The 26,135-nt window shown below is 44.7% G+C and overlaps 1 protein-coding gene across 1 annotated transcript in view; it reads right to left on the reverse strand.

The window, feature by feature from the left end:
* Positions 1–26,135, reverse strand: part of ESX1 (ESX homeobox 1) — an 86,309-nt gene that overhangs the window by 56,162 nt on the left and 4,012 nt on the right. The window lies entirely within an intron of this gene.

Consider the following 26,135-nt stretch of genomic DNA (forward strand, 5'->3'; position numbering starts at 1 on the left):
TTTTGTTGATACGTTCTCAATTATAAGATTAGAGTCATAATGCAGTCCCTGCAGCCAAGGAGGGGACCCAAATTATTTGAGGGTTTGATGGGGCATAATCCTTCACTGGCCCTCATTCAGCCCAACGCTAGTGAATATCTGTGAGAAATGGGAGACTCACGGGCACTCATTACCTCTGGAGGGTTCATTTTGTGTTACTGCGCTGTATTCAGATAGCCTCCAGTTTTATTATGAAAGCAAAACTTGCGAAATTTGCGAAGTCAAGTCAAGTCAAGTCATATAATTTGTATAGCGCACTACATACCCAGAGGGTTTCAAGGCGCTTAGGAAGGGGAGGAGGATTATTTGTCAAATATCCACGTTTTAAGCTGCTTTCTGAACGCTAGGTGGTTCTGGGTGAGGCGAAGGTAAGCGGGGAGTGAGTTCCATGTTTTAGCAGCCAGGTATGAAAAGGATCTGCCTCCCATGGTGGTCTTGTTGATGCGAGGTACAGTGGCGAGGGCTTGGCTGGAAGAACGTAGTTGGCGGGAGGGGGTGTAGAAGGACAGTCGAGAGTTGAGGCAGTCTGGTCCGATGTCGTAGAGTGATTTGTGTGCGTGGGTAAGCAGTCGGAAAGTGATCCTCTTATTGACGGGAAGCCAGTGGAGGTCTTTAAGGTGACCAGAGATGTGTTCGTTGCGTGGGATGTCTAATATGATCCTGGCTGAGGCGTTTTGGATTCGGTGGAGTTTCTTCTGGAGTTTAGCGGTGGTACCTGCGTAGAGGGTGTTTCCGTAGTCCAGTCGGCTTGTGACCAGAGCGTGGGTGACTGTTTTCCTTGTTTCGGAGGGGATCCAGCGGAATGTTTTTCTGAGCATGCGAAGAATGTTGAAGCAGGAAGAGGATACGGCGCTGACTTGTCTGTTCATTGAGAGTGAAGAGTCCAGGATGACGCCAAGGTTCCGTGCGTGGTCTGTCGGGATGGGTGCTTTTCCGAGGGCTTCCGGCCACCAGGAGTCGTCCCAAGCAGAGGGGGATGTACCTAAGATGAGGACTTCAGTTTTGTCTGAGTTCAGTTTCAGACGGCTTTGTTTCATCCATTCGGCGACTTTTTTCATTCCTTCGTGTAGGTTAGTTTTGGCGGTGCCGGGGTCATTGGTGAGAGAAAGGATCAGTTGAGTGTCATCCGCGTAAGAGATGATGTTGAGGTTGTGTTGGCGGGCGATGGCCGCGAGGGGGCTCATGTATACGTTGAAGAGGGTGGGACTGAGTGAGGATCCTTGAGGTACGCCGCAGATGACTTCAGAGGCCTCGGACTTGAATGGAGGAAGGCGGACTCTCTGGGTTCTTCCGGTGAGGAACGAGGTGATCCATTCGAGTGCTTTTCCTTGGATTCCGATGTTATTGAGGCGTTGTAGAAGGGTGCTGTGGCAGACTGTGTCGAATGCTGCAGAGAGGTCGAAGAGGATGAGGGCGACTGTGTCTCCATTGTCCAGTAGAGTTCGAATGTCGTCTGTTGCTGCGATGAGGGCGGTTTCAGTGCTGTGTTTGGCTCGGAAGCCAGATTGTGAGGGGTCGAGGGATTTGTTGGCTTCGAGGAAGGCGGCGAGCTGGTTGTTGACGGCTTTCTCGATGACTTTGGCCGTGAATGGAAGAAGCGAGATGGGGCTGTAATTTTTGAGTTCGGTGGGGTCCGCTGTGGGTTTTTTCAGAAGGGCGGTGAGTTCAGCGTGTTTCCAGTCTTCTGGGAAGGTGGCGGAGTTGAAGGAGCAGTTGATGACGTCTCGGAGGTGAGGTGCTATGACGGAGTCTGCTTTGTTGAAGATGTGGTGAGGGCATGGGTCTGTGGGGGATCCAGAGTGGATGGAATTCATCAGGCGGATGGTGTCCTCAGTGGAGATTGGGTTCCAGGCGTCGAGGGTGTTTACGGGGGGAAGATGGTCAGCAGATGGTAGGGTGGGTTGGTTTCCGGGTTGGTTGTCAAAGCTGTTGTGGATGTCTGCAATCTTGTTGTGGAAAAAAGAGGCTAGGGAGTCGCAGAGGGTTTGAGAGGGGGTGATGTCGTTGGAGTTGGCCGAGGGGTTGGAAAATTCCTTGACGATGTTGAAAAGTTCCTTGCTGTTGTGGGCGTTGTTGTCAAGTCGATCCTTGAATGCTGTTTTCTTGGCTTTTCGGATCAGTTGGTGGTGAGTGCGGGTGGCGCTTTTGAAGGCGTCCTTGGTGCTGGTGGTTGGGTCTTTTTTCCAGGCTTTTTCAAGGGAGCGGCAGAGTTTCTTGGATTTCTTAAGATCATCGTTGAACCATGAGGCCTTCTTGCTGCCAGGTTTGCTTTGACGTTTCTTCAGTGGTGCTAAGGTGTCGGCGGTGTTGGATAACCATAGGGTGAGGTTGGCGGCGGCTTCGTTGGCGTTAGAGGAGAGGGCTGGGGAGTTTTGAAGGAGCGATGCGGAGATTTGGTCCGTGGTGATTTTGTTCCAGTTTCTTTGCAGGGTAGGTTGGGAGTGGTTGATGGGTTTCGGCTTGTTGTAGGTGAAGTGGACGCAGCTGTGGTCAGTCCAGAGGAGATCCGTAGTGTGGCTGAAGGAGACATGATTGCTGGAAGTGAAGATGGGGTCGAGTGTGTGACCTGCGATGTGGGTGGGGGAAGTGACTAGTTGTTGAAGTCCGAGGTTGGCGAGGTTGTCCACGAGGGTGGCGGTGTTGTGGTCGTTTATCTTTTCAAGGTGAAAGTTGAGGTCTCCCAGAAGAATATAGTCTTTGGAGGGGAGCGCGTGTGGAGAGATGAAGTCCGTGATGTCTTCACTGAATTTTGCGCGGGGTCCTGGTGGTCTGTAGAGGAGGGTGCCTCTGAGTGTGGTTTTGGGGTCGATGTGGATCTGGAAGTGAAGGTGTTCGGAGTTGGCGAGGTTGGTGTCAGAGCTGGTTGAGATGCGGATTGATTTCTTATGGACGATAGCGATTCCTCCTCCTGTGTGGCTGGTACGGTCTTTGCGAGTGATCTTATAGTCTTCAGGGATGGCAATGGTGATGTCTGGAGCGGAGGAAGCATTCATCCATGTTTCCGTAAGGAAGGCGACGTCTGGAGAGAAGGTGTCTAGTAGGTTCCATAGGTCAATGGCGTGCCTGTGCACCGATCGGGTGTTGAGAAGGATGCATTGTAGGTGGTTGGGGTCGGGAATCTGTGGTGTAGTCGTGGCGGAGATGTTGTCGGTGCCGCTGAATTTGCAGGAGTAGCAGGAGAAAGGTCCATGGGTGTGGCCAGGGGCGGCTTGGACGCAGTTGGGGGCGCGACCGGGGTTAAGGGCTAGGAGGGTTGCGGCATCGTGGGTAATGCGGGGGAGCTGGGAGGGAAGGGGGACAGGGGGTCTGGCGCTGGGCGCGGTCCAGGCGCGGACGGGCGTAGACGGGCTTACCTTTGGCGCACCTTCGGCGTGTCCGTAGCGCGTGGACGCTGCGCGTGGGGACATTGGCCATAAATGGGGGGCGGAGCGTGGGAGGGGAAGCAGCTGGGAGGCGGTAGCGGGGAGGAGGGGCGGCCCAGGAAACTGCAACCAGCAAAATGGAGGGTGATAGTGAAAGTGAGGCTGGGGCAGCAAATGGACCAGCAGGTCGGATAACAAACACAGCGTCAGCAAAGTACAGCGCTAATTAAAATCGGGCGTGTAAGCACACAGGCACAGCGCTAATTAAAATCGGGCGTGTAAGCACACAGGCACAGCACTAATTAAAATTGGGCGTGTAAGCACACAGGCACAGCGCTGATTAAAATCGGGCGTGTAAGCACACAGGCACAGCGCTAATTAAAACGGGCGCTTAAGGGCTAATAATGCAGTGTAAGTATACAGGCACAGCGCAAAGCACAAAGCACAATGTCAACACAGCGTCACCACAAAGTACAGCGCTAGTCACCCAAATTCGATCTGCGGCGTCCACAGTGCGTGAGACCAGCGAGGGAGGGAGGGAGGGAGGGAGCGACCGTTCAGGAGCAGGTCCAGGTGGTCACAGTGGGTCAGGGGATGAGGCTATCCCTGTGTTCGTGGGTGGGAGGGGCAGCAGCTGGGAGGCGGTAGCGGGGAGGAGGGGCGGCCCAGGAAACTGCAACCAGCAAAATGGAGGGTGATAGTGAAAGTGAGGCAGGGGCAGCAAATGGACCAGCAGGTCGGATAACAAACACAGCGTCAGCAAAGTACAGCGCTAATTAAAATCGGGCGTGTAAGCACACAGGCACAGCGCTAATTAAAACGGGCGCTTAAGGGCTAATAATGCAGTGTAAGTATACAGGCACAGCGCAAAGCACAAAGCACAATGTCAACACAGCGTCACCACAAAGTACAGCGCTAGTCACCCAAATTCGAATGTTTAGGTGCCACTGAAGAGTGCGTAGCTTTTCACGGTGCAGCGATAATATTTCATTGGACATATTGTTTATTTATTTTTGTTAGTGCTGTTGGGGGACACAGTATCCCGGGACCAGATCCGACCTCACCGGCCATGTCTGATCTTTTTTTAATTTTATTTCTCCAAAAGTCTTGTTTAGGCAGTGGTTGCAGCTGTTGCTATAACGCACCACTGAACTCTGGCAGTTCAGTGCCTTGCTGTATTTACACATGGTAACAGTGTTTATATCTGCATCACGCTTTCACTTTACAATAGCTGATGCACCACACAGCACTTGCGGGGTGCGGGCAGCAGCTATTGTAAAGTGAAAGTGCGATGCAAATATAAACAAGTGGCTGCCTTGTCACGCACTCGCCCAAGGGCATTACCTGTTCCAACACTTCTTCGAGAATGAAGCGCTTGGAAGCGGCCCGCACTTCTTTTAGAACCAAGCGCTTAGAAGTGGCTAATTTCTTAAAGGACGCTACTCCAGTTCCTCACTCGCACACTAACCCAGGGGCTTAGCCCGCCCCTCCACTTCCTCAAGCAAGAAGCGCTTAGAAGCAGTTCGCTCCCCAGTACGGTGCTACGCGCCCATCCTTACCTGTGCAGGCTGGAAGCTCGGTGTCCGTTCTGCAGCTGTAACACGCCAATTATTGATTGCTGGTGATGCAGGATTGAGTAAATGGCTCTTAAGTCAATTACGACACAATGATGTCAAGGTCTGGCATACGTCATAGAGGCACACCCTGACCTCACTGGTACTAGTATTTTAGAACTGATGACGGGGTCCTCTAATGAATGACGTAACAATATGATCCATTTCCCTAACAGACCTCATCAATTAATGGGACAGGCCTAACGTTTTCTAAACAATTACTGGATTGAAAGAACCATGTGTTTTTCACAAGACTGTCCCACCTAATGATGTATCTACCGAATGACGTCAGGGCAGGCATGTGTTAACATTAAGTAGACACCATCAAAGAATAACCACTTCGTGAAAAACATATTATTGATCTTTGGTGGCTCTGGATTGGGTTAGGAAACTGTTTTTCATTCCTGCCACTAGAGACACAGTTTAATGGAGGCATCTAGTGAATGACGTCACAACTAGGCTTAAAACGTAGCCAGACTCCACCGAGGAAGGGACATGATTTGTTCATGATTTCTGAAGGTGGCGCCAAGATTGGGTTAAAAGGCTGTTTTTTTCGTTTTCACTGACAGACACATTAAAGGCGCGATCTAGTGAGTACTTCCACAGCTGGACTGAACTATGCGGTGTCCTCGAGAGGAGGTTAAATGGTGTGTACAAGTTATGCAGGGAATGAATCTTTTCTGGAAGTGAGGCTTAGTAACTAACGAGCCTGTGTCACCAAAGCGTTCCCTGACAGTCCCTCTCCGAGACCCCCAAAAGTCCCCCATTCCATCTTATGAAGTGTGCAGAGGCCCCGCCCCGTCACTCCCCCAGACTTTCTGCACAATCTCAAGCCCCAGCTGCAGAGTGGGGTCCGATGCCCTTTTCTTTCCCGATCTGTTATAGTTATGTTTTCGCTTTAGTTCGCCAGCAGCAACACAGATGTTGAATATTCACTGTCTGTACCCAATGTCACTGTATCACTGGAGTGTGCATGTGTGCACCCCTGGCAGTCAGTGGCTGCCCCTCTAGGAAGGGGCACTCCCCCAAGCCCCTGCCCCTTCTCTGCTTCCAGCTCACATTTGCTTTTCATTAAATGCAAAGGGAAAGTTTAGAGGAGAAAAAATGTGAAAAGAGATTTGTTCCGGAACACTCCTCCCCTAAAAACAAGCATTTGCAATGCAATAGGTCTCACATTTACCCGAGTTTAAGCTATTGACATTGCAAATGACACTGCCTTTTAATTATGTATTAAAAACGAAAACAAAAATAAAAGGCATTGTCATTTGCAATGTCAATAGCTCAAACTTGAGTAAATGCGAGACCTATTGCATTGTAAATGCTTGTTTTGGATTGATTTTGCAGGGGAATGAAGGAAAGCAGAGCAAGATGAGGCCATGATAGGTGCTTCTACTTTTTTTAGTGGTAGTTTCCTATGATTCCTCAGGGTGGATCCCTGCAGAATATTAAGGGCACTGAGTGATATGCAGTGGTTTCTAAATGTAGAGGGGCTGCTCTCTCTTCCTGCCATTTTTAGAAACCACTCCATACCCCTGAGCATCCTTGCATACTCTGCAGTGATTAAAACTTTTAATCACTGCAGAGTATGTAAGGGCACTAATGTGTGTGCACTGGTTTCTAAACATGACGGGAAGATGTAACAGGCCCTCTATGTTTAAAAACCCCTGCATAATTTAAAGTAGTTAATTACGCCGGTGGATCGCTGGAATTTATCAGTAATTCCGCATTCCAACAGTAATGTGGAATTACCAAATTCCTCTGATTCCACTGATGGAATTAAAATTCTGCCTAGGCTTAGTACTAGCCTATCTGCCTTGAAAACCTCTCAATTTCACTGCACTTCGATCAATGTATGATATGATTGATCGGGTGGCTTCCATGTTATGGCCTGAACATGCTAATTGCGTGGGCTGTATTTTAATTGTAAAACATGTAAATAACAAGGCTAATGCTATAAAAAAAGGTCCCATCATACCACAATACACATTATGCCCTGAGGTGGAAGCGGGGCTTCACCTTATCATTACTGCTTTATTAAATTCATTGTATTGTTTTAGTACCAATTGTAAGCCTGTAATATTCCTATTTTGACAATCACAAATACATTTCAAAAAGCTATTGGTCTGAGCAAGATTTGCATGCCATAAATGCTGTTGAATTGCTGTGTCTTACTGTTGTTCCAAACCCTGCTACCATCCTGCCACACATGCCAGCAGTGGATGTATTGTTCTGTTCTAGATTTTTGTGTTGCCTTTTTTGCAATTCCCATACATCCTGATAGCCAATATATTTTGCTTTTTCATTTTCCGGTGGCCAACTCAAGTAGTCTCCATTGCCTCAAGGATATAGAGAGCCAAATTCAATCTTCTTACAGGCACGCTAGAAGGATCTGGCCACCCTCGGTTTCCCCGAAGGACCAATGCTAGTTCAATGTGCTAATGAGTTGTTGGTTGCTTCTAGCTCTCTGGGCCAATGCAGGGTTGACTTTCTGCATCTACTGACTGAATGTCTAAAAAGGGACATAAAGTATGTAAAGAGAAACTAACATGTTGTTTCCCCATGTTCGATATTTAAGTCACAACAAATTGGCATGCGAGTGGCACCTGTCTGTTGAGGGAATACATCTATCTATAAGCCTCCCAGTTACTGTCTCTTAGTTATGTACTCTTTTGGAAATTGTGGGGTTGCATTGTGAAACCAGTGCAAGATTAAAAAGGTCACCCCTGAACTATTGCATTTTTCCAAGGAAGCAGAACAAGCAATTGTGTCAATGAAATAACTATAGTGTCATTGAAACAAGTATTGTTCTTTGCACTTGCAAAAGGATTGCCTTTAACAGTGTATAGTATTGCCAAGAAACGTGAGTGCGTTGCTTTAGGTGTGTTAGTACAATATCAGAGTGGCAAAAAGAAAATATTTTCATATTATTCCTTTGCCATTGATGCTTTAAAGGCAGGGCTGGCTACCTCTGTACCTTTGCACTATGGCATTGTGTTAGGATCACCTCTCACTGTTCCTGTACCTCATGCGGTAGCCGCACGGTGCTGCCCACAAAAACTTGAAACCTTTCCATGTCCAGGTTGTCAAGTTATGCTATCTGCTCCTCATATAAAATTGTTACAAAGCTCTGTGTTGAATACACACTAGATGGGGAGACTGATGATTGTGTTCTGACAATTGCCAACTTGACAAAACCTCATACTGACTGCATTGATACACCTTTCTCAAATCTTGTATATAATGTTAATGGCTAATTTCCCAGAAATGAGAAAGGAATTTCAATTGCTGCTTACGCTGTCCGTACCATTTACGAAGTTGTCGAGAGACCATTTTTATTGCATGTACATTCTGGCCAAGTAGCTGAACAGGTAGCCCTCACTCATGCCCATATTTTAACTGCCCAGAAATGTGTTAAAACAATAACTATTTTCACTGATTCTAGGTATGCCTTTGGGGTGACCCGTGATTTTTGGCTCCTCTAGGTGCAGAAAGAGTTCCAAATATTTGTCAGGTTATCTACTAAAAATGAATAGTATGTAAAGATTTTGCCTGATGCTCTGCGGCTTCCTTCAAAGGTTGCTATTGTCAAATGTGCTAAACATCAATACAATGAGGGGGAAGAGTCTGATTTATAGTTGGGTAGGCAAGCTGGTGTCTGTCATGGGTGGCAGGGAGGAAAAGTGTTGATTAGCCTGCTGAGGCGAAATGCTTGCATATAGCCTTATAGCCCGCCGTAGAGGGCTATACTGGCTATTAAAGGCCCTCTCCAGCGTTAAAGGCCCTGAGCCGAAGGCAAGGGCCTTTAACAAGGGAGAGGGACTTTAATAGCGGTATAGCCCATCTACAAAGGGCTATATGGCTATTAGAACATTCTGTCACTAGAGGACAGAATGTTCTAACAAAAAAAAACAAAGCCTTTTGGCTCCCTGAAGCCTTTGTTCACAGCCAGAGCTGTGAATAAAGAAACATTGGAATGTTGGAGCTCCAGGCTTTTACCAGCCATTATAGGCCCAGAGCACTCCATTGTTTTCAATGGAGCTCCCAACATTCCAATGTTCTAATTCTTGTTACATATGCCTCTTCTCCCAATAACTCAATCTTCAGACACCTGTATGCCAATTTGTTTAACTATACCATGTGCCCCGTATACAGGCACACTAATGAAATGTTATAAATGTGTGCCTTACCCTTATACAATGAGCACACTACACCTCATCTTTTTGCAGAAACCCTTCTCCAGATGGGCCTGTGATTCACAGACTATTAATTATTTTTATTAACAAATCCTTATTGACTATGATTGAGTATGAGTAGATTTTCTGTGGCACAGCTCACTTCCAACCCCATGCCCCACTTTAGGGGGCCTGTCCTACAGAGAAAGAGAAATATTGGTTGCATCAACATGCAGTATCTCAGTGACAGAAGCTGCTGTCCAACACTCAAGGCATGAGTTTGTTAATATTGATAATATTGATGCCAATGTTTATAATGATACATTCATATGTAAGAACGAAATAGCACCTCTATTATCAAATTCACCTGTCATGAACTCTCCATCAATCCCTACTCAAAAATATGTGGTCAGCCAGGCGCTGAGACCTAGGCCTGAAGTTAGTGATTGACAAGTCACAGGTGGAGTGGAACGTGGCCGGAAGACAAACGTGTGAACAGGAAACTCAGGTCAATCCCTCAGATAAGCGCAGCGACAAGACAAGGGTCCAGTTAGCTTGGCCCCAATAAAGCTTATATGGTCGGAGGTGAGCATGCATTCCCCAATAGACCATAAAGTCAGATGCCACAAGAAGTTAGGAACACACAGCCAATCAGGACACAGCACACACAGTGCACGCCGTGATCACGTGCTTCTCATGACGGATATCTGGACACGTTACCCACTGGCCCCCACTGCGTCCACATAAGACAAGGCCCACCTGCATTTGTTATCAGAGGCCTTAGTATGACTCCAAAAACAAGACCCACATTCTTTTAGCAAAAAAGGATAGACTGAAGCACTTTACAATACCCAAATAAATGTATAAAACCTTGTTTAGATTGATTGTACTTTGAGACAGTCCTCAGATCCACTCCTTTAACTGTGCTCCCAGCCGAAGTGTTAAATTAAACAAACTGTTCCTGTTTAGCCAAACACCTCTTGTCTTTTGTTTTTTCAAGTTAAATTCATATTTGAGCCACATTTTGGTGAGCCAGCCAGGAAAGATTGGTACCTCGGACCCAACGTGGCCGAAGGAAGGGGCCGCGCCAGGACGGACTCACATTTGTTCATTAAGGAAGGTGAGCTGACACAATAATTGATTGAAAGTCCTGCTGAATCTATGGGGCAGAGGTCCATACTGAAGCTGCCTTTAGTGGGTAAGAGACCACATCTGATCCTTACAGCCCCATGCATCAAAGGAAATTGCATTCGCAAACAGTGCGAATCGCAAAATTCGGCCCTTTGCGAATGCAATTTCCATTTTTTGGATGCATTAACATTTTAGTAATTTTCGCAATTTAAGAAATCGCAAAATTGTGATTTCTTAAATTGCGACTGCATTTAAGGAATCTCAAATTGAGATTCCTTAAATGCAATGCATCAAACTTTAAAAATTTGCGAATTCGCAAATAAGAGGAGCAAATTACCATGAAGTTGACCTTCATGGTAGTTTGCCACAACTTTGAAAAATGCACTAAAGTGCATTTTTCAAAGTTCCATTTCACACACACACATGCCCTTGGGGCATGTGAGTGTGCAAAATGTACTCCTAAGCAGATTTCAGGGGTGCAACAGGGTGTCCTTTGAACACCCTGCACCCTTGAAATTGCTTTCTTAATTTGCGAATTTTCAATGGTGAATTGCAAATTAAGAATGTCTTTCCATTCATTCCTATGGGCCTCTAGACCCATAGGAATGAATGGGGAAGTATTCCTTAATTGCGATTCTCAATTAGAGAATCGCAATTACGGAATTTTAAGACATCGCTATTTTTTATAGCGATTTCTTGATGCATTGCAGTTTGCAATTCCTTAATTGCGATTCCTTATTTTTCGTAATTAAGGAATCGCAAAATGCAATATTGATGCATGTGCCCAATAGTCCACACATTTGGCGCATGGGAAACTAAGAAGTGCAAACATTTAACCTGAGCGCCCTGCCACTGATAGAAATCTGGAATGTGTTCTATTTTATGTGTCAAACTGAGTAGTCACAAGGCAACCTCAGCGGTGCTCCTATGGAGATCACCTTTTTTCGATAGTCAGCCCGCTAGGAAAGGTACCCCGCACAACCGGAATTGAGGCCACAACCATGGCAGGCAGGACTAACTCCTGGGGTGGTAAAGCCTTCACATGAACGCAGAACCCAAATGTGCTATAAGTTAAAAATCCCTAATGCATACTGCCCATTTCACCCACACTTCAACGTATGTTGTACCAAAAAATCAAAAAGAAGGACCAATGAGATAATATTTGAAATTCAAGCCTTCAGTTGCATTCATGAATTCAGGGCTGCTGTATGTACTTTGTCGATGAGGTATCCCGACTAGAATTTGCAATTTAGGGCGCTGCTCCCCAAAGGCGGGCAGGCTGGCCTTACCCTAGGGGGGGCTCGTTTTTTCAATATTACTCGCATTATTGTGTGTCAGATCAATGGTGATTTGCACACCAGTCACTGCGTGTTTGAAGACTGCTGCAATATTTCAAATTTACTGTGTTGGATTAATGGTGATTAGCACACCACTCACTTTGGCTATAGTTAATCTGTGTTGATCTTCAGTGATTCCCAGACCTTAGCATAGGTAGTGAACGGTACTTTTGAATTGGATGTACGGTGAGCCACACACTTTAACGGGGCATATTTAGCATATGGAGAATGTTTAATTCAATGTTCATGACAAAGGGCCGGATGTATCAAGATATCGTTTTGCGATTTCTAAATAGCGAATTTTTGCGAATCGCTATTTAGAAATCGCAAAACGGTATGTATGTAGAAAATCGCTATTTTTTAGCGATACCTTATCATTCTTTATTTGCGAATTCGCAATTTGTGAAATCGCAAATAAAGAATGATTTCCAATGCATTCCTATGACGGTGCAATATTTCTCAAATTGCGAATTCGCAATTTGCTAATCGAAATTTGAGAATTATTACAAGGGTGCAGGGGTGTCTCAAAGACACCCTGCTGCACCCCTCAAATTTACATGTGTGTGCATGTGGCACACATACATGCCGTATGGGCATGTCTGTGTGTCACATACCACCCTCACGAATGCCAAATAGGGCATTATTATGAGAAATCGCAAATTACCACCAACTACAAGTTGGTGGTAAATTGCGATTCCTTAACACAAATTCGCACTTCAAAAATGTATCATACATATCATTTAAGGAATCGCAAAATTTGCGATTCCTTAAATGCTATGGCAAAATAAGGAATCGCAAATTATTGCGATTCCTTAAATTGCGATTGTATGATACATTGGAAATAATGCAAAAAGGCCGTTTGCGAATCGCAAAGGCAGAAATTCTGCAAATTTCGACCTTTGCGATTCAAAAACGGCTTCATACATATGACCCTATATCATTTAAATATTTTATATGTTATGTTAATTCAAGTTGTGTTAGATATTTGTTCTCATGAGTTATAGGATTTGGTCAACTCTTGGAGCTGTGGTAGTATATTAACTTCCCTGTTTGAATGCATTGTAAGAGTGTGTTTATCTTGCTCAACATGCAAAACGTGTCCCATCCACCATTTTTTATCTTCTCCAGGCAAGCCATTAATATGATGGAAAAAGGGGAAAAATGTATTTGAAAAATATGTCAGAGTGTGTGGACCTAGTTTAAGGGCTGAGAGGAAGATTTCTCTCTTATTGCACTATTTAAGAACTGAACAGCAGGAATTTTTTGATCACCTACCTGGTTTGTCAGGGTAAGAAATAGATGGATTGAATTTATTTGAAGCATGTATCAAGAAGTTGGATGTTCATTTCTTGCCAATAGTGTCTTCCATTGTGGAAAGATTTTATTTTGGGAGACGATTGCAGGAGAACAGGGAAACAGTTGGAGACTATGGGGCACATTAGGATGGCGGGCGGATCGCCACCGCCAGGCTGGCTGTAGCCACCGCTGGCCTGGCGGGGGCGATCTACCCGCCATCCTACCCAGAATGACCCCCGCCATATTAGTATGGCGGGGGGGAAAGAGGCGGACAGAAAGACCGTCCGCCGCTTTTCCGCCCCAGTCGCCTTGCGGCCAGGGAGGAAAAGGTATAATATGGTGGCGGTGTATGTCAGACACCGTCAGCCATATTAGCATGGGCCTTTTCCAATGCCGAAAGGCATGCAGAGACACCCTGCGGGGTCCTGCTGTGGGCCCCCAGGGACTCAGTGGGTGCACATGGGGGGTACCTATGGTACCCCCGAGCATTGCAAAGTACAACGTGGCAGGCACCGCGCGGTGCCTGTTACGTTGTGCTTTGTAATGCACAACATGTATCTTTAGCATTGCAGCGGGCGGTGCTTTTAGCACCGCCCGCCGCAATGCTAAAGATACAGGATTCGCCCGCCACTGTGGCGGGCGCATCCTAATACCCCCAACAGGTCCCCCACCCCTTATGGTGGACGGTCCCTACACATGACAGGATGACGGGCAAACAGAGTCCGCCCGTCATCCTAATTGGCCCCTATGTCACTGTTCCAAGGAAGTTAGCTTCTTTGTTGCACATTTGGTAATACTGTTGATGAACGCATATGGGACCAGTTTATGCTTGGATGTATTGATGACAAAGTCAGAGAAGAATTGTGGTCTCGAGATGATCCTATGCTAACCGAGATGATGAATTTAACCAAGAGATTGGAACATAGTCTTGCATGTGCAGAACAGATTAAGAAGAATGTTACTGGAACTGTTGCTAGCAGTTCTTTGTCTGCTATCAGTAAAAGCGTGCACCATGTTTAAAAGAGTAGATGGAAACATTGTGAGAGAACATGGCAAAAGTAAGCAATTTTCAGAAAAATATTTTAGGTGTGGGGCTGTGAGACATATCGTGAATGATATGAATTGCCCTAGTTGGAAAATAACTTGTAAATTGTGTTTGTGCAAAGGGTAAATGAGCAAGAGCTCTAGGAGTAAAACTGTAATGGTAAAGGGAATGAGCTAATGGATGATGATGAGGAGGGTGGAGAAATAGTGCCGCAGGTGACAGGAAAACAAGGAGATGATCCTAATGATGTTGTAATTGTACAAGAGTAAAAGGTGAGTATGCTTTTTTATTCAGGGTCAAAATTCACCCTTATTCTCTGAATGTTTTTCAAAACAAAATTGTGGATAAGGTAACACTGTTTAAACAGGACAAAAAACCAACTGGATATGGCAGAGAACCCATATAGCTGGTGGGGCATTTTGAGGGTGAGTTGGAATACTAAGGGAGTTTAATTGCAGGCAAAATGTATGTTGCAGTCAAAGGGGATGCTTTGATATCTGGTTCTATCCGCGAGATTTAGGAACCATGTAGATGCTAATTCTGACCCATCTATTAGGTTAAATGAGAGTGAGGATATGAAAATGGTGGCACATGATGGCAATCTGAAAATTGATGATTTACAAAATATTTTTTGTGAAGAATTTCCTGAGGTGTTTGGTGACTCATTGTGATGTTTGAAGAAATATATACATAAGATCAAAATCAAGGAAATATCTATCCCAGTTGTGAGCAGAATAAGAAGGGTACCATTCAAGGGAAGGGAAGTTGTTGCCAGAGAACTGGGAAAACTGAAAGCAGTGGTAGTAATTGAAAAGGTTGAAGGTACGGAATGCTTGTCTTCGGTGGTTGGGGCATGCAATCAGAGTGAAGACATCAGATTGTGTGTGGGTTTGAGGGGTTTAAATAAGGCTGAGGTTGACAGATTTCTCGTTCCTGGGTCATTGATTTGCTGAGTATGTTGGGTGATGCTAAGTGGTTATCTCCTCTGGACTTTGTGTATGCATTCCATCAAATTAGACTTCATTAAGATTCCATGGACCTCACAGCGTTTGTCACGATAATTAGAATATGTAGATTCAAACGGATGTCATTTGGTCTAGTATCTATGGCCTCAGTTTTTCAAAGCGCGATGGGCAGCATGTTCCGAGATTTGTCAGGCATGAAAGTGTACCAGGACGACATTTTGATTTTTTGGAACAGTAGAGGCCACACTGTGTTGGTAAAGGGTTTACACTCAAAGTCAATAAGTATCAATTTCATAAGGAACACATTGACTTCCTTGATCGTACGTGGATAAACTGGCCTTTTTGGGTGGTTTAGTAGAATTTTATAGCAAATTTATTCAGAACGTCACAGGGAAAATGTTTTCATGTGGACTTTGCTGAGGAAAAATGTAGAGTTCAAGTGGCATCTGGAAGTGAGTTTTTGAAGTTGGAAGAACAGCTGGAGAGTGTGCAACGTTTGAAAAGTTACTGCCTGGAGTATGATAACGTGATCAGCATTGAAGTTTGGGTGCTCCTTTCACTCTGAGAAATGGTGGAATGCAAAGAATGGTTATGTTTATCTTGTGTGCTCTTAAACCAGTAGAGATGAGATATCCTCTGATTGAAAGGGATGCACTAGTGTTTTGGGAAATAAAGAAGTTTAAAAAAATTGCATGAGGCAAAGAGTTCACAGCAAGGAATGATCACAAACTGTTAAGGGAGGTGTTCATGAAAAAAGGGGTTGATAAAGTTTCAAGTAGGATTGCTAAGTGGGTGATTGCTTTGAAGGAATATGCTTTTCAGGTTGCGTATGTGCCAGGTAAAAGTAACATGGTGGTGTATTGTTTGTCCAGAATGGTCAGGGAGGAAGATATGGATGATGTTAAAGAGCAGGAGGATGTGGAATGAGGAGAAGGTATGTGTTGTGGGGAAATGAGCAGTGAAGATGGAAGAGTAGGAAAGGAAAGTTGGTGGTGCGAGGGTGTTACAAAGTGTGATAATGATGATGGAAAGTGGTTGGGGAGACAAGAAGTTGGATGCAGAGGAGGTGACACAATTGGTATGTTAAGGACAAATTTCATTAGATGAGGGTATGGTGTTCAGAGGAACTAGATTAATTCCTCCTGAATTGATGCATAAGAGATTGGTTGGTATGGCTTAAGAGGGTCACCAGGGCATTTCCCACCCCGTGAGGTGTTATGGTTGAGCTACTGGTGGCCTGCCATGGACAAGGAGGTTGAGCAACAAGTGAAAGAGTGTGTGGAATGTTGTCTAAGTGACAAAGAGTGTAAGACCAGAGAGCAGCCTATGGTGGTTCGGGGTCGACCGAAGAAGGTTTGGGATGAGATTGTAGTGGACACAGTGGGGCCTTTTAGTGGAGTGGTGCAAGGGAAATGTATCATTGTACTTGTTGATTTGTTTTTCAGATGGCCAGAAATTAAGATTGTTATTGATGATGTCAGCTCTAAAAGTTTGGTGAAGTTTCTTCCGGACATTTTTGCTAGGGAATGTTTCCCAGGCTTATTGTTAACGGACAATGGAGTACAATTTGTTTCTAAAGAGATGTGTGTCTTTTTGAAAGAGCGAGGTATCAAACATAAAAGGTCTGCACTTTATCATCCTAAAACAAATGGCATATTGGAGATAATAAATAGAACAATTAAAGAGGGTATGCGCTGACTCCTCATGGGACCATGGATAAAGCTCCTTTTGAACTATTCAGAAGGAGATAAGCCAATACCTTGTTATCACTGTCATGGATGAATGAATTTCAGATGATGGAGCAATGTGTTGAGGGTGATGAGTGAAAGTGTAGGGCGGTAAGGAAGAGATATGTGGATGAAAGGAAGGCAGTTTAGACTTCGGTCACTGAAGTTGGTGAAGTGGTGTTGGTGAGGGCTCCTATCACCCATGAACAATTTTCCAAATTCAGTGGTCCTATGAGAGTCGTTAAAGTAGTGAAGAATGCAGTGAAGATAGACGATAGTCACATTTGGAACTTGAACAGAGTCGTGAAGGTTACATGTGGACATGATCAAAAGAAAAGGCAAGAAGATCTGGACAACACAAGGAGAAAGCCACAAAGAGTATGAAATGGAAGGAGGAGGTGGTCTGAAAGGTTGAAAGATTGTGGTATTTATATATGACTTTTATTGTATATTGCTAAGTGTTATCAATGGGTGTTGATATGTTGTTTTCTTTGTTGAATGTACAGAGTGAGATGTGTGGTATCCTGTTGTGGAATACTAAGGTGGAACCTTAGTAGTATTCTACTAGATTGCGATGTAAAGAGTATGGAATGAGGGAGTTTCATATGATGCAGTGACCATTGGGGGTGAAGCTGTTGCTGGAGTGTTTTCTGGAGTAAATGTCTTCAAAAGTGCCACTTTGTGTCTTATTTATTGGATCTAGTTTATTACATGTCCTGGTACACTTTGTGTGGGGAACAGCTCCTATGATAGCACAGTGGACCGAGTGCCTGCTGTAGACAGGATTACATGTTCCAGTTCCAGTGAGATTGCTCCATGGATTAATGCATCTTGCCGGTCTCCGGGTTCAGCCTGGATAGGGTTGGATCAATTCTCCTTCCAAGGTTGACTAAATGCATTATTTTAAGTTGGGTCACGACAACAGTGTGTAGTGACAGTGGCATTTCAGTTTGAAGGTTTTATTACATAAGGTGTCAATAATACCTGTATTAAAATTGTTATATGGGACCACCTCCTGTGAGACCCGACTGATGAACTTCCAAGTTGTGTCCCTGGAGTAGAAGACTTGTGAGTGAGGAAGTCACATAAAAAATAAAAAAAATAAGCCCCTTTTAATTACACGCAAAACCCAGAAAAAATGGGAAATAATGAAGTGTCAATCAGAGGAACAAATACATGTATTTGGGAAAAGCTTGAATAGCATGGCTACGTGGATGAATTCATCTCAAAGCGAACTCTGAAAGAAGGGGATGGGTGTAGAAATGTAATTGCAAATTAAGTAGTAAAATAAACTTATTTGTGCCAAGGGGCTGCATGGTAGATGTGAGAGAGGATGAGAAATGTGTGAGGGGTGAGACAGTGAACTGATTCTTTGGAGGTGCTCCTGGTAGGAGTGAGAACAGAAGGAGTGGTGTGTGTCACAAGTGAGACAATGGACTACTTGGTCTCAAGGCACTCCCTCGCATTAGTGAGTGAATGAGTAGAGATGAGTGGACTGAGGCAGTGAACTGATTTACCATAAGGTCTCCATAGCAGGGGTGTGTGATTGTTGGGAGATGTATATGGGGTGAATTAATTGACTGGTTCACCTCAGAGTGCTACTTTGCATGAGTGAATGAATGAGGACGGATGTCTGTTGAGTGAGACAATTAGCTTTATTGAGGGTGCTACTTGGAAACAGATTTGGTAGATGGGGCTCCTCGCACAGCCAGTGGAAAACATTGACTGCGGGCATAAAGATGTTGTCTATGCTTCACCGCATGGACTGACACACAGAGGGAAACAAAAAGAAAGTGCAACCGGGAGGTGCCTGGGGGTACTGACCAATGAGAAGCAAGGAAATGAGAGTTATGTTGAAGTCAGTGCATGTGCTGTCTCGGGTGAGACCTAAAAACTATTTGTTGAATGTGGAAATTAGTAATGGTTCCCCATTCGTCTGGCCAACATATTTCAACCAGACGTTGTTTAGCGGTATGCAGGGTCACTGGATGTTGATTTGACTGAAGAGGTGTAATGCAGTGCACACTCCAGGGGGCCATTTCCCTAAGTAAAGTTGGAGATGATCCAAACAGTGCTTGAGTACTTTACATGCAACATTAATGACTGTTTGGATGCATTTGAGGAATGAAACAGACACAGGACCAACTTTCATGCAAAATCAGGTGTGGATCAGAGAGTGACTAATACTGAACAGTAGGTCCTGAAGAAAACCAGTGACGCTGGATAGGTCTAACCAAGGACCGATTGAAACAGGTCGACCACAGGAAAGTGGAACCTTAGAAAGTTCCCTCATTCCACAGATAGTTTTAATCTGCTCGTAGGAGATCCCCAATAAAATGATGCCATATTTTAGTAACTTTCCTCCAAAGTGTATAATTGTGAAAACATAACAGATCATGCACTTTACCCAAAAGGAACTCCTTTTTTAATGTTCAAATGATTTATAATTCCTTAGCATCACCATGTGTCAAGCCACATGGAACATAGACTATGTCTTATCTGCTACAGGGCTACAAAGGCCGATTTGACAAGTTAAGTCAGACAACAAACTTCCTGGCTTAGACTACACATGCACATGCGTATATTGCATGTTAATAGCAACATGTGTTGTGTGCAACACACTCAGAGGTTTTTACCACACAGGCAACTGACCTTATATTACTTGGCGGACACTAGAGACTGCAGCATAAAACCAATTTACACAGAGCACTACAGTGAGTGAGACTCCATGTGGCAGTGTCACACCACAACAGAGGTAAAAACAACAGAGGTCCTAAAGCAAAAGATCTGGGGACTACCACAGATAGGGACCTCTTCTCTACAAAGCTCCTCCAAATGAATACTGCATGGCAACTCCATTATCAGCACCATCTGGTTCATAGGCAGCATGAGTCCCTCTTGAGCTAGTTTCAAGGAGTACAGGTAAAGATATGTGTTAGGGCCTTGAAAGTAAGAAGAGGGAGTGGAGCTGAGAGGGCTCTGGTAGGGGAACTTTGTTGTTGGGGTGGATATGTCCCTTGCATTGTAAACATGTGTGTATCCCTGGCCTGAATACCCAACTCAAGTATACTGATTTATTGTATGGCCCTGGACCTAAGCTTCTTTGCAGCTGTCTAGGACGAATACAACAAGGCCCAACTGCTAACTACACCCAATCAAGTGACCAGAGACAACGGGCACCAAATGGCTAAGGCAAGAAAATGCCAATTTTCTAAAAGTTGCATTTTCAGAATTGTAATTTAATATCCACCTTAACCATAAGTTAAGATTTTAAATTGTGCTTCCAGCGACACCAAACTTGAAAGGACTATCTATTCCCATTGGAAAATTACACTTATAAAAGGTAATTAGGTAATCCCCATGTTGTCCTGTGCGAGAGATAGGCCTTGCATTAGTGAAAAATGAATTTAAGAGTTTTTCACTACCAGGACATGGAAAACTTTAATGTAGATGCCATACCTTTTAAATACATTGCACCCTGCCCTATGGGTTGTTCAGGGCACACCTTAGGAATGACTTATATGTATAAAAAGGGATGGTTTGGGACTGGCAAAAGGCCTATTTTACCAGGTCGAACTGGCAGTTTAAATTGCACACACAAGCTGCAATGGCAGGCCTGAGACATGTTTAAAAGGTTACCTAAGTAGATGGCACAATCAGTGCTGCAGGCCCACTAGCATTTAATTTACAGGCCCAGGGCATTTCTAGTACCATTTTACAAGGGACATATAAGTAGGTTAAATATGCCAATTGGGTATGATCCAATATTATAATGTTTAGAGGAGGGGCACATGCACTATAGCACTGGTTAGCAGTGGTAAAGTGCTCAGAGTCCCAAGGCATGCAAAAACGAGGTCAGAAGAATGGGGAGGAAGTCAAGAAGTTGGAAGGAATAGCACCCTGAGGCTGTCAGATCTAACACTGAGGAACAGCAAGAAAATGACACTTGAAAGTGAACCAACCCAAACTGATTTTGAAACCTCAGCCGGAGGATCCACATCCCCTTCCTGGAAAATTAGCATAAAAGTGGGATCCAAACCACCCCACTATGTTCCAGTTATAACTTCTTCACAACCAAAGAAAAGAGTGAGTCACAGATTACTTGACTTCTGTGTGACCAGGCTAGAGTTTGCAAGACAGTCAGTCTCCCTGAAGTGAGAGGACATCATCTGAAGTGCGCACTTTCTGTTGGTGGAGCTGAAGGTCTGCCTAAAATCTCGAATCCTACCTGCTAAAAGAGGGAAGAGGTGTGACTGGCCCTGTAGAAGGAGAGACTGGCCAAGACGATAAGACCAGCAAGTTCCTGGTGTGTGAAACAACCAGAGAAAACAGACAACTGAAAGGGAGCAAAGGCAGAAGTAAACCATGTGTGGAGAGATCCCCCGGTCTCTACAAGAAGTTCTTCCTGTGAGCTATTCCAGCACTTCAAATTGCTGTTATTGACGTCCTGCGTGTGCCCGAAAGACCGGTGCTGCTGACTTTTGAGTTAGAGATTCCTCATCACTGTGGGAGATGAAGCACTGATTGGCCCAAAGTCCTCAGCTATAAGACTCCTAGCTGCTGAAGACCATCCATAGGTTGCTCCTCCTCATCCAAGCACCCCATCTGCACCTGCCCAGCATGGAACAATGTCCAATGTTATTGGCTTTGCCAAGCATTGAATTTGAACCTTGAAAAGGCAAAGAGGTTAGAGGCGGCAGACCCGGAAGCTGAGACCAGGGTTCAATTCCCCACCTCGGCGGGTCTTGGGCTAAAAATTCCACGGACTCGATAATTCTCGCTCCGGTGCCTTCTCGACTCACGGGTTCACACTCTGCGACTCTGGGCAATAGCTTGCTTAATCTCCACAACGGCCCCTCGCGGCGGGATGCCTGGCTTTCACCTTGTGGATACCCTGCCGGGGCTATCTCACAGGGGAATACCAGGACGGGTTCCCTAAGCAAGCGCCGGGAAACCCACTGCGGGTAGCTATGCGCTATATAAGCTCAAATACATTTACATTTACATTTACATCTGAAGGCACTGGCGCAATCTTCTGCACCTTGTTTTCTACAGACGTACATCAGGTGCTCTTCGGCACCATGTGCATGTATGTATACATGCACTGCCTTTCTGGAGTCTTTCCCCACCCCTTGCATTCGCAGTATTTTGTGCCCAAGACTAGCACCATTGCCAGTGTTAAACATTAATGGAGTAGCACATTGTGCTTCGTGCATTCTCAAGCGTGATGAAGATATTTTCAATTAATTAGACACAAATTCTCCAGCAGGAGTGCAGTTAATTGCTTCTAGAGACCGTTTAGAAGGAACACAAACTAATATAAAGATAAGTGTTTCACTCCAAAGTGGCACAGACTTTATTTCAAAGACCAACTTATAAAATGTAAGACTTTTTGGCTATACGAATTAACTCATCTTGCTAGCTTGTTGCACCCATGCTTTGTACTATAATGTTCAAAGAAATTTAAAGATGGCTGCCATTTATTCAACTCTCCAGTACCTCCTCTGTTTTCCTCATTTGGCAAGCGTGCCTATTTATCTTTATTATAGGGACCGCTTGATACTCTTTTGTTTCTACTAAATTCCTCCTGTGACCAGTGATGACTGAAAGCAATCAGGTACGGTCTTCAGCCATCAGGCTGTTGCATAGCAGTGAATATAGTCAATCTGCACACCACACCTAGATGACTGTGAAGCTGAGCACCATACTCTCTGTAAGAGACACATGATGCATGTCCGTTCTTCATGTAAACTAAAATTGTGTTCATGTTTAACAAGCATTTGCAATGCATTGGGTCTTGCATTACTGAGAGTTTAAGCTACTGGCAATGCATTATTATTTGCAACACCAATAGGTCAAACCTTCAGTAATGAGTGACCTATTGCATTGAAAATGCTTGTTTAATCTAGATCTTACCTCCGGAATTACATGACTGTTCTTCAGCAGGCCAGCGGCCTGTAGAAAATGACATAAATGTCCCCCCTCCAGATAATGACATGGATGGACGCTGCATTTGCGTGTGACAGGGGAGAGGGTGTGCGAGGGAGGAGTGAAGAGATGGCCAGAGCTGGCCAACCAAAAGAATAAATTGGTCTTGTCCACTGAGAGGGAAGCAAGCATGAAAGGCGGAACAGATGCACATTATTAGCCAACCACAGAAAAGGAATTTTAAAAAGCAGCCAAATTGACCAAAAGCGGTGACAGTGTTCAACGTCCCCAATAGCCCATATACTGAATACAGCATGCCACGCAGAGCAGCGCATGCACAGCCCAGGCTCAACCTAAAAATGTGTCATTGCGGATGCAGCCGGGTACACTGCTCAATCCACAACTTTTAAAGTTATGCCCAACATTCCAGTCAGTCTTGTGTGGTTGTGTATCACTGCTCTGCTACATGTGACACTAAAAATGCCATAAATAGGCGCATCACTCGCTGTCTGGTGTTTTGTTTATGTCTAGCATGACACATAGCTGTCATCTTCAATGATCAAAAGTAAAAAAGATTTAGGAAGCACTACTGAAAGGGGCTTTGACTCCACCAAATGTTGATTCTCTTTAGTACAGGTTTTGATTGGGAAGAAGTTGCCTGCTTCTACTGGCAAACAGTGCTCTTATTGCTATTATTGCCTTGTAAATTAGTGTATGCTCAATACTGCAGGGCTGAGATGGTTATGGTAAACAGAACACCTGAAAATTAATTACACAATGTCCCTGCAACTACAAGGCCCTAAAAGCTATTTTCGCTGTAAGGTGACTCCGGTTTGCCGATAGAGAAACACTGGGAAGCTTGATTAAATATAAATTCTGCTACCTTTGTGTTGGGACCAGCTAGAATCATGATGAAGCCCCTATGTTTTATATTTATTAAAGCCCTACTTAATAGTGAAGTTGGCTTTTTAATAAATATTAAGGAAAAGTTACTTTTATAATGTTACCTTTTTCCGCCTGAAGTTCCTGGGGTCTCATTTTATTAGCACCCCAGTAGTAGTAAAGCCCGGATTAGCCCTGATGAGATGTGAATACTGCTATCAGGACAAAAACAATGACTTGGGCATGGGAAGGTGTTTTGTTCCTCTGGCAGGAAGACCATTTGGGGTGCACACAGGAGCTTAATTTACCTCACAGGGGCCTCCCCTGTGGCAGCTTCTGTCCTACCTGTCAAGTTGGCCCAAAGCACAAAGGGGAAAATTGCCTGCAGGAAATTACTTGGAATGACCGCAGAGGAGAAGGACGCTGCTTACCTTCCTTACACCTCTGGGTGGGCACAAGTGTTCTGCATAAGGGGAGATGGGTTTCCTCTTAAAAAAGGCTAAAACTAGTGGTTTACCCATGTTTAGTTGGTTTTTCTTCTAAAGACAATCCATTTTGGAATGGCAAGCCAGTGATAAAATATAGCAAAAACATTCACAAATGGCTGCCGGTTCATGCGCAGACATAAAAAGACATTTTTTTAATGTTTTTCGCCTTTCCATAGCATCACTTTTCTGTTCTAAGATGGCTGACCTGTTGTTTTCAACACATCATACCCTATTTGATCAGGAAGCTGGGAATAAACTATGCCAAAACATATTCAAGCATGATCTCCTGAAACACCAGACCTATGGGCTTTGTCAATGCTTATTTATTTTTGTGGCATATGCTTCAAATATAACAAAAAAATAATTATAACCAGGTTGCCAAGGCCAGGCTGATTTGTTCTGTCACTGTATGTTAATTACGTATCTTGTTTCTGACCATTTTTAAGTCAAGCTCTAATCAAGATGTCTGACTGATGATATTCGTCCTTTTGCAAAAGACTAAAGTGGGTCTAATTGGGTCTAAACTGGGGTGGCATGGTGGGCAAAAGAATGATGGATTTAACCCAGATCTCTTGACTCGGGTGAATGTTTTGATTTGTTCTGCACTCCATCCCTCAATTGTGTGTCTTTTGCTTGCTCGCCCTAAGTGCGCCAGGTATGCCCAGACGTGAGTCCTGGGCTCACTGTGCCACTGGAATCAAGCTATCCTGGCTGAAGAGGGGTGAAACCCCGAAACCGGTCCTAGGATGCTTGTTTCCGGTCCAGGGAGGACAAGGCTTGGCAGTTCGGGCTGGACTGTTCCCATGAGGCACAGGGTCAAGACTGATTTGCATATGGCCAGGCCAAAACTGGGGTGGCATGGTGAGCAAAAGAATGATGGATTTAACCCAGATTTCTTGACTGGGGGTGAATGTTTTGATTTGTGCTGCATTTTGTCCATCAATTGTGTGTCTTTTGCTTTCTCGCCCTAAGTGTGCCAGGTATGCCCAAAGGTGGGTTGTGGGCTCACTGTGCCACTAGACTCAAGCTATACTGGCTGAAGAGGGGTGAAACCCCGAAACCGTTCCTAGGATGCTTGTTTCCGGTCCAGGGAGGACCTGGCTTGGCAGTTCGGGCTGGACTGTTCCCATGAGGCACAGGGTCAAGACTAATTTACATATGGCCAGGTCTAAACTGGGGTGGCATGGTGATCAAAAGAATAATTGATTTAACCCAGATCTCTTGACTGGGGATGAATGTTTTGATTTGTTCTGCATTCCGTCCATCAATTGTGTGTCTTTTGATTTGTCTTTTTGGACATAGTGCTTTCTGTTTTATTCCCTTTTAATTTCTTATTTCTAAATTTGATAGGATTCTTCTCTAGCAATATGTTTCATGAAGTTTTTGCTGCCTGCAAAAGACTGATTAAGGTATATTGGTAGGCAAAGGTACTGAATGTTTTCTGACTGGGGCGTGGAGGTGCTATGATTTAAAGTGTGCAGTGCCAGCTTTTTTGGGCACAGTTGACTATCATTTATGGATGCCAATATGTGTATTCATGAGGACATGAAAGGCTGACATGTTGGATTGGCCAATGAATGTTGTATTTGACTAGTGGCTTCTCCAGCACTACAAGTAATCTGTTACTTCTTGTTTTATCAATTCAGGTGTTATCCCTTGCTGTCATGTTATCTTCTGTAATATCACAATGATTACTAGGCATGTCTTATGGGTCAATCAACCCCAACCAGACGCGGCTGGTAGTGGGAGTACCGGCCGAGCGGTGACGTGGGGTGGGGGAGGGGCAAGGTGGGGGGTAGTAATGTATGGAATACGGACTTCAAGAGGTAAGTAAACATATAAATAAATAAAACGAATATCGTTGTGTGCACAGCATCACCAAATGGGATGCAGTGCGCGCAACGAAATTCGTTTTATTTATTTATATGTTTACTTAGCTGTTAACCCCTTCCATGCTGATGACGGCCTCCAGCCGCCATGAACTACGGTGCTCGTGTGCTGATGACGGCTGGGGGCCGTCATAAACCCGCCCACTCGCGATTCTACCGCACAGGCGCAGAATCGCAGCCGCATGGAAGGGGTTAAAATCCGTAATCCATACATTACTACCCCCCACCCTGCCCCTCCCCCTCCCCACGTCACTGCCCGGC

The sequence above is a fragment of the Lissotriton vulgaris genome, chromosome 4_1, assembly GCF_964263255.1.
Source record: "Lissotriton vulgaris chromosome 4_1, aLisVul1.2, whole genome shotgun sequence".
NCBI classification, from domain to species: domain Eukaryota; kingdom Metazoa; phylum Chordata; class Amphibia; order Caudata; family Salamandridae; genus Lissotriton; species Lissotriton vulgaris.